This window comes from Chamaea fasciata, unplaced genomic scaffold, assembly GCF_029207755.1.
Source record: "Chamaea fasciata isolate MVZ Bird 193981 ecotype frontalis unplaced genomic scaffold, bChaFas1.0.hap1 SCAF_16, whole genome shotgun sequence".
Lineage (NCBI taxonomy): Eukaryota > Metazoa > Chordata > Aves > Passeriformes > Sylviidae > Chamaea > Chamaea fasciata.
In genome coordinates this window covers 3,105,413-3,113,488 of record NW_027094101.1, presented here as the reverse complement: position 1 = coordinate 3,113,488, position 8,076 = coordinate 3,105,413, and positions in this window count along the sequence as shown.

Sequence of the window (8,076 nt, the reverse complement as noted above, 5' to 3'; positions counted from 1 at the left end):
AGCTGGCAGAAGAGCAGCCAGTCCCACTTTTCTTGGGCCAACAGCACTGGGAAGCTGGTGGTAGAGGAAGGAATAAGGACTGGCACCCCTTCAAGCACAAGGATTCTCCTTCAGTGCTGATGCTTTGGAGCACTGTGTTGTCCTTAATGGAGAGGCCTGAAGTAGCTCCCAGCTCTAAAATAAGCAGGACATGGAGGGCTGACCATGGCTAGATCTGGCTGGGTGTCTCAAACATATGAGGTGGCTAATTAATAGACTACCTCTGCTCTTGTGCATGTGCCTTCGGTGTCCTCTTTTAAATAAGTAACCAAGAACTGGCATATTTGCAACTGCTTTATAAGAGATCGGCAGCAGAGCTATTTAGGTAATGTGTGTTCTGTGTCTGTAAACAGCCTGTGGATTCAAGTAACGATTTATATGCAAAACGCTTAAAGGTTGTTACCAACGTGTGTGCATCAAATGCCATCGTGTACCAGGCTCTGTGCTAAGCCTTGTTTTTTTTATGTTTAAAGGATAGCAGTGGTGATTCAGAGACTTGGAAGAATTTGGTATACTCCAATGACAAGCTGCTTTTCTTGATACCTCTGGGAGTTCCTCCCCCTCCCCCCCCCCCCAAAAAAAAAACAACACAAAACCAAACCAAACCAACAAGAAAACAAAAACCAAAACAAACAAAACCAACAACAACAAACAAAACCCACCAACCACCAAACCCCTAAAAAAATGGGACCAGAGCTGCATAGACAATACTCATCTCTCTGGGCTGGGCTGGATGTGACAAGGGTTTGTTAGTGATTTCATGATACTTGGCTTTTATCCCTTCCACAGAGTCCCCATGAAAATCTGGGGTGGAGGTGGAGGGAAAAAGGGATGTAAGGAAACGAGCAGACAGGCTTGATGGAGGTAGTGCTGTGAAGATTGCCAGCTATCAAATTAAAGAAGAAAAGTTACCAAAAATTACCAAAAAGTTCTGACAGGTTCCTAGGGGAGAAAGTCGAAGTGTTGCTTTGAGAAGTCTCACTGCACTGACTGAAAACAACTAGCTGTAGAAACAGGAAGGACAGCAGCGAAGTCCAACCCATAGCCCACTTCTCCCCAGCAATTTCAGTCCACTCCTTTCAGTTTCAAGCAGGGGAGAAGAGAAACTTGGAGCTGAATTCACTGGCAAATCCATGTGTGTACTGCTTCAGGGGATGGCAACAGAGAGGGCAACTCTTGGCTCTCTCAGGGTTTAATCCTGTGCAAAATTAAAATGCTGAAATATGAAACTCCCATCGAGGGAGGGAGTGTTTGGGCAGGATTGCCAATCTGTCTCCTGTGCTCCTCCAGATGACAATCAGGAATCACTGGTTTCGAAGGCAAGTCAAAATTCAGTTAGGTTTACACACGCTGGAAACTGCTCTTGAGTTTTCCAGTTCCTCCTGACATGGCACAGGGAGCTGCTCCACTGCCTGTGCAAGTGAAATGCCGGAGCAGCCGCTACAGAGGAAATGAGTCATTCCTCTATTTCTGTTGCAAAAGACTTCTCTGTGCTGTGCAATGCATTTAGGAATATATTCCTACTGCTTCTTGGAAGTTCTCCTAGGACCACGTTTAGGCATAAAAACATCAGCAGATGAACAGGCACGTTACAGACTTTTTCTTCATTTAAACCGGCTGTGCAGGCTTGGCTTCTACAGGAGGGATTTTCAGGAACCCTGAACTTTGTGCTGTTCTCACCTCTGGGTCTGTTTGCTGGTGGAGGGGCTGCCCAAGAGGTCATTGTATGGGGGTATGAGTGTGTCTTCTGAGCATCTTCTGGACATTTTTGTCATGCCCTGTTGGAAGCTTGAAGTGTGTTTCAAATAAGAGAAACTTGCTAGTCATAGGGATTGTGAATCACGGGCACTTCTCCAAAAAAATATTTCTGCACAGAGTCTTTATGCTTTCCCCAGAAGCCACTTGAGCCCAGCAGTCACTCAGTCCCCACCAAAAATAATGACATCTCCTGAATAGTAAAAAAAAAGAGGGGAGTGGGGAGGAGAACAGAAGCAGTAGACACTGAGAAAGCAACAGGCCCATTTCTCCCCTTTTATTTCAGTGTGGTGTTTTCCAGAGCGCTGTGAACAGACATTGAAGTGCCTGTTGGCACAGTGTGGATGGGGCAGTACCCGAGAAGCATCAGGTCTCTCTGTCTCCTCACTGACAGATAGATGATGAAATAAAGTGAACTGGCACTCAGTTGTAGCTTCTGCTGTGGGAACCCTTGGGGAGAATTTGGCAAATGGTCCATTTTCAAGTCTCTCAGGAGTCTGACTTGTTCAGGAATGAAGGAAGTCTTGGCTGAAGCTCTGCATCTGCCAAAGGATGAGTTTTATCTGACAGTCTGTTTATCTCCTGGCTCTTTGAGTACTGCCTGCCTTGAAATGCAGACTTCACGATGTGCTGCACCTGGCTGAGGGCACCAGTCCCAGCAGAGCAGCAGCAATGCAACTTTACTGTGACATTAACCCCTTGCATTTTACAGGTGCTTCTTGAAATGTTCCCACTCTCAGTTACATGGCATGACTTACAGACATGGTGAGTGTGTGAGAGAGAGGGACAGAGGGAGACTGGTAGCAAAACACATTGACTTCTGTGGTTTGCTCCTTGAAAATGCTACTAGTGCTCCAGGAAACCATATAAATCTTGTGTGCAGAGTTTGTGTGCACAGCAGCATTTTAAATTTGCCTCTTGAAATCATTTTCATTACCCAAAGGGTGTATAGGGGCCCATAACAAGCTTTTAACTCTCAATTCCTCAAGGAAGAATTGTTATGGCCTTCCAAAACGATCCCTGTGTTAAGTGGCAATTAAGAGCTAATTATAATGAGATGCTGTGGGATGAGATTAGTATCTGACTTAGAATGACAACAGAGACATCCACACAGATAAGCTGGAGGGGAGATGGTGGGAGAAAGGGAAGGCAGCAGGTATACTGCAAGGAGGGACAGGTGATCACCTTGGGGAACATGATCACTACCTGGATGGTCATCAGAAGTCAACCCTCAGTGGAAAACATGACAGTCTTTCTGAAGGAGAACCATGGGATTTGCATGAACCTCTTCAGCCAAAGCTGTCAGGGCTTGTAACTCTTGTGAAAGGAGATGTGGTGTGAGCCCTGCTTCCTGCCTTGTGAAATGTCAGCTGGCCAAAGTGCTGTTCACCTGTCTCTGGCAGCTGGAGGGACCGTGAAAAAGGGTCATTTCAGTGGTGAAATTTTTCTCTTTGGCTGATAAAGACCTTCATAATGAGCCTTTCATTTCAAAGGGCTCTGGCAGTGCAGCAGTTTGAGTACCTGTTTGCCTGACTGCCACTAGAGTAGCTGTATGTGAAGTGCACAGGTATTTTATTTGTATAAAACTGCTCACTCTCAGAGGTCAGCAAACACAGCTACCCCAGAAACTTTCAAGCTGCAGAGCAGAAGGTTAATTTTGAGTAAATAAGTTGCTTCTCTGATTGTACACAGGACCCTGCACACACCAGAGTATGCTGTCCTGACTGCTCTGGCACATCTTTGCCCCTCGAGAGCACCTAGGGGTTTTTTTTCAGCAGATCTCCCTGGTCCAGGCTCACAGAGGGAGCAGGCCCTTGCAGCCAAGGGAGCAGATGGATGCCTCCTTTCTCCATCCTGCACAGTATTTTCATAACCTTTCAATGGCATCCCTGTGGAATGGGGACAAGATGGCAGTCACGTGCTGGCCACAGCCGCTCCCGTTCTTCCAGTGGGGGAGGAAGCCGGGATGAGATCAGATTTACTTCTGTCCCTTTTCTGCTTGGAAACTTATTTGTGTTGCTAACAAGGTCCCCAGTCCAAGGCTGTAAAAGGGATGCCGCAGGGAGGAGGACAAGCAAGCTTCCTCCCTTGGGAGAGGGCTGAAGCAGTCCTTGACTCATAGAAACTGCTTTGCTGGAGCCAGTGGAAACAGTTTGTCCCCCGCTATGGCAGGTGACACAGAATGAGCTCTTGGCATCGTGGGATGAGGTGCAGGGTGGGGCTGGACCCACACCAGGACATTGCTCAGGAGCAGGGACATCTCCCCTGACAGCACTGCTCAACCAACTGCAAGTTACAGGGCACATTATGGGGGAGGAACATAACATGCTGCTATCTATGTAGCAGGATATAAGGAGCAGCCCCAAGATCAAAAGTGTTCCTATCTGATCTGTAAGAACTTGGTTTTCAGTCAGACACCCGAGGGAACTCCCAGCAGCAAGGAAGAATGTTATCACCTGGATTTTAGCAGACATTTGCATGGGAGCCTAGTTCGGTCTGTGATGAATACAGGTTTGCATTCCAAGCTCAGCTCTGAATGGCAGAGATCATGGTGTGTGTTGCTGTGTGTGTAGTGATTTTAGTTTCCATTAATGTCCAAAGAAGAGATTCCTTGTAAGAAGGAAATTTAGAAAGGACTCAGTTCCTTTGTATTGATTGCATTCAGCTGGATTTGCAGCCTTCCTCCACAGCAGAGCTGTGTCCCACTGAAAACGCTGAAGGGTAAATGCGTAGAATGGAGAGGAGGGAAAGAATTCTACAACAGAACCAGACAGGTGAAACTGGGGTCCTTACAAGGCAGAAATATTCAGGAATTCCATTTATTTCTCAGCTACAGCACTGCAGCGCTTTAGAATGCAAATTGCCCCTTTAGCCCAGCAAGTTTAGCTCTACTGCACGATACAGTATTTTGCACATCTGCTTAATGAGATGTGCAGAATGGGAAAACCAGCTGTAATGGTCTCTGCTGCTGTGAGGAGACGACTGGAAAGAGAACCTTTTGTCATAAAAACAGTCATGGCCCTCTGAACCTGTTGAGTCCTGAAGCTACCTTGAGCATATTTTTGCAAATCATGATTTGATATTTGCAGCTGAATGATCCTGCACATATTCTTGTAGCTGTTCCTTTATAGCAGAAGTGGATTTTGCTGCCATTGATATTGGTTTTTTTCCAAAGGCTTTAAGCAATCTCTGTTTTTCTGTTTTGTTAATTTGTTTCATAATTTAAAAGCTTTTCTCTTACAAGCTATATTGAAATGGCTTTGGATAACTTTTCCTGTATTTCACAGCTGCATGGCCCTGGGCTCAGTTATAAAGCCTTGTAGATTCAGTTGAATAAAGTGTGCTTGACCACATCTGTTTCTGTGTTAATTTACATCTTAAAGCCGCTGCTGGAAAGGAGAGACCTGTAAATTCTAATTCCTTCCCTGTCCACTTGCTAGGTTTGATGTCGTTTTTGATGCTACTATAAATATGAATTGTGACTTGCCAAATTAGTGTGAATTAACTGGGAAGAGTCATGGCCCAGTTATTCAAACAACTTCCAGGGGATGAGTTCTTCTAAAATAAGTCATCCATGAGTCTGTAACACAACCAAAGCTCTCAGCATTTATTTTACAACTTTGTCCCTGAGTCTCAGAGAGATGATGTTGAGACAGAGTTTGTCTTATTCTATAAAATCCCACACTCTGGCCTTTTTAGAAGATATTATCTTACTTCTTAAGGTGGGCACTGAAAGTATCTTGAGTACATTTATCTCTAAAGTTGTGTCACCTTGAAGTCTGAGTTCTGTCCCCATTTGTTCAGCCTCTTCACCAGGATCGCACTCAATCCCCCGGGGCTGTGGAAGCCACATCTGCAGCTCCCACCCAGCTCCTCTTGGTAGGAGTGACTCTTGTGTCACTGAGTTTGTCTTCCTGAGAAATGGGGAGACTGATTGGCGTCAGACTGGTGTTCCTTGTTTCTCAGTCATTAAATTGAAAAAAACATAAAGTAGATATTTACTTCTAAAATAGAGCTCTCTTGCTTAGGAATTTGCTTCAGTGGGGACTGTGAGATATTCTCTATGTAACGATTTATATTACAAAAATAGCTCTGTCCTCTGTCTGCAAACAGTTAGAAATGTGAGCCTGGAAAAGAAATCTAGCAGCTAACTCCTCAGCTCTACAGCTTGAATAAACCGGTCATAAACAAAACGAATTACAAAAGCAACTGAAGAACTAAACTTCCCTATAAATACAACGTTCTCTCCTCGGAAGTCTGAAAATACTCTAGGCTTTTTAGCCTGACCCAAAGCCTGCCGTATCCAAGCTTTTTTGGCCTCAGTGCGGGGAATGAGTTCCAAAGCAGAAGAGTCTCAGCGGCGCTGTGCCTGCTCCAGGCTCTCCTCCTGCCGAGGCTCTGCCTCCTCCAGGGGGGACCGAGTGAGTCACAGGTCACACAGGTCCCATCTCCAGTGCAAAACGAGGTCGTTTGAAAGAGCACGACCTCAAATCCGTGTTTATACATCTGACCTGGCAGCCACCGCGCCCCTTCAACACGTTCTGCTGATATCACTGGGTTCACACAGGTGACACTGTGTGAAGCCACCGAGGGCTCTGCTGTGCCGGACCAGAGCTGGGCCGTGGTCAGCTGCTGGAATGGAGCATGACCTCACTGGGTGGTGACAGCTCCCTCCGGGGACAGCTTTCCTGCGAGCAGGAACTCGGATTGGACTGCTTGGTACAATAACACACGGTGCTTGCTTCCTCGGAGCCTGCATGCCCTTTGGCTGTGGTTTTTATCTCTGTTTACTATAGAAAAAAGCTTTAGCAGATTATGCTGTGTCATTCAGTTCCCTGCCAGAGTGTATGTTAAAGAGAAACTAGGAAGTGTGTGAGTGGAAAAAAAAAAAAAAAAGTAACTGTAAATTTTTTTTTTTTTTGGTAGCATAGGCAAGGTCATTACAAATTATATGAGGCAATGAGGATGTGAGGATCTTAGATCAAATTTAACTGCTTTATCTGGAGAGTTAAGAGAAGAGAAAAATGTGCTTTTACTGATATTACCAATTAGGGAGCTGCCAGGTGGCCAGTTAATAACTGAGATGTGCTGCAAGATGCAGCATCAGCAGAGGCTGTTTATGAAGTGAAGCAGAGGAGAGTTTTCTGGGGCACAGCACCAGCTGGTTCCTCCTGGCTACAGGCAGGACTTGGGTCTGGGAGATGTCACAAGAGGGGGAGCCTGGGGGAGGTAATGTCAATCCAGAAAGGGATAAGAGCTTAGGAAAATTGCAAAAAAGAAGGAGGGACATGCATTGAAATCTAAAGAGCAGTTGGCCACTGGCAGTGCAGAAGCCTGGAAATGGTGTCTGGACTCCACACAGATGCAAAGGTGTCTGTGGTGTTGAAGGGCTGATTTAGAGGCAGCTGAGACCAAAGGCTGGGTGAGTCATGGAAATGGGTTGTAGCACCTTCCTCTTTTGTCACTAGCTGGAATCTGTGTCTGTCACACTGATGTCAGCCCAGTTCCTGCTGGAAACTGCATCATCACTGGCACAAGATCAGTTGCTGTGACTCTCTCGTGCCTCAAGGGACCAGAGGCTGAGCTAGAGCTGGGGCTGGAGCCCAGGCTTCTTGCTGATCCCTGAAGTACACCAGGAATGATGTAGGGGAAGGGGGTAACCTTTCACTACTCCAAACTGAGCTGTCTGGGCACGATGCCCAGTGGGAATTTGGGAGAAAGGACTGAAGGGAACAGCACGTGAGCCTGGGAGGCAGTTGGCAGGGTTGAGCTTGCAGCTTTGCCATCACCAGGATGCACAGAGCTCAGCTCAGTTCACTTCAGACATTCCCTGCCCCTGCCACTGAGTCACAGAGCTAGATTAAATACAGGTCCCTATGACAAAGTTAAAGCTAATCCTTGCTGCTGAAAGACTGGGAGGGCGGGCCTCTCCTGGGTACGGGTTGTAGGAAACTGTCCTGCTCTTGGTTGCCCAGACCTTCTTGAATTCTTGAATTTCCAGGACTTCTTGAAGTCCTCCTCCTGGACTTGCCTCTTCAGGGTACAAACCCAAGGCAGAAAAAACCATGAAAATCACACAGGGAAAGAAACTGCATTTCAATGAGGTCTGTAAAGAGACAAACGTTGCTGGAGATGGTTCGGAAGAGTTAATTGCAGATACCTTTATTGGAGTGATGCTGCTGTGAGGAAACGAAGTCAATTCTATAATGACAAGAGAAGCTGGACCTTTATCAGCTGCCAACAGCAGTGGGGAAGCACCAGCTACAGTGGCTTGCCATTTAT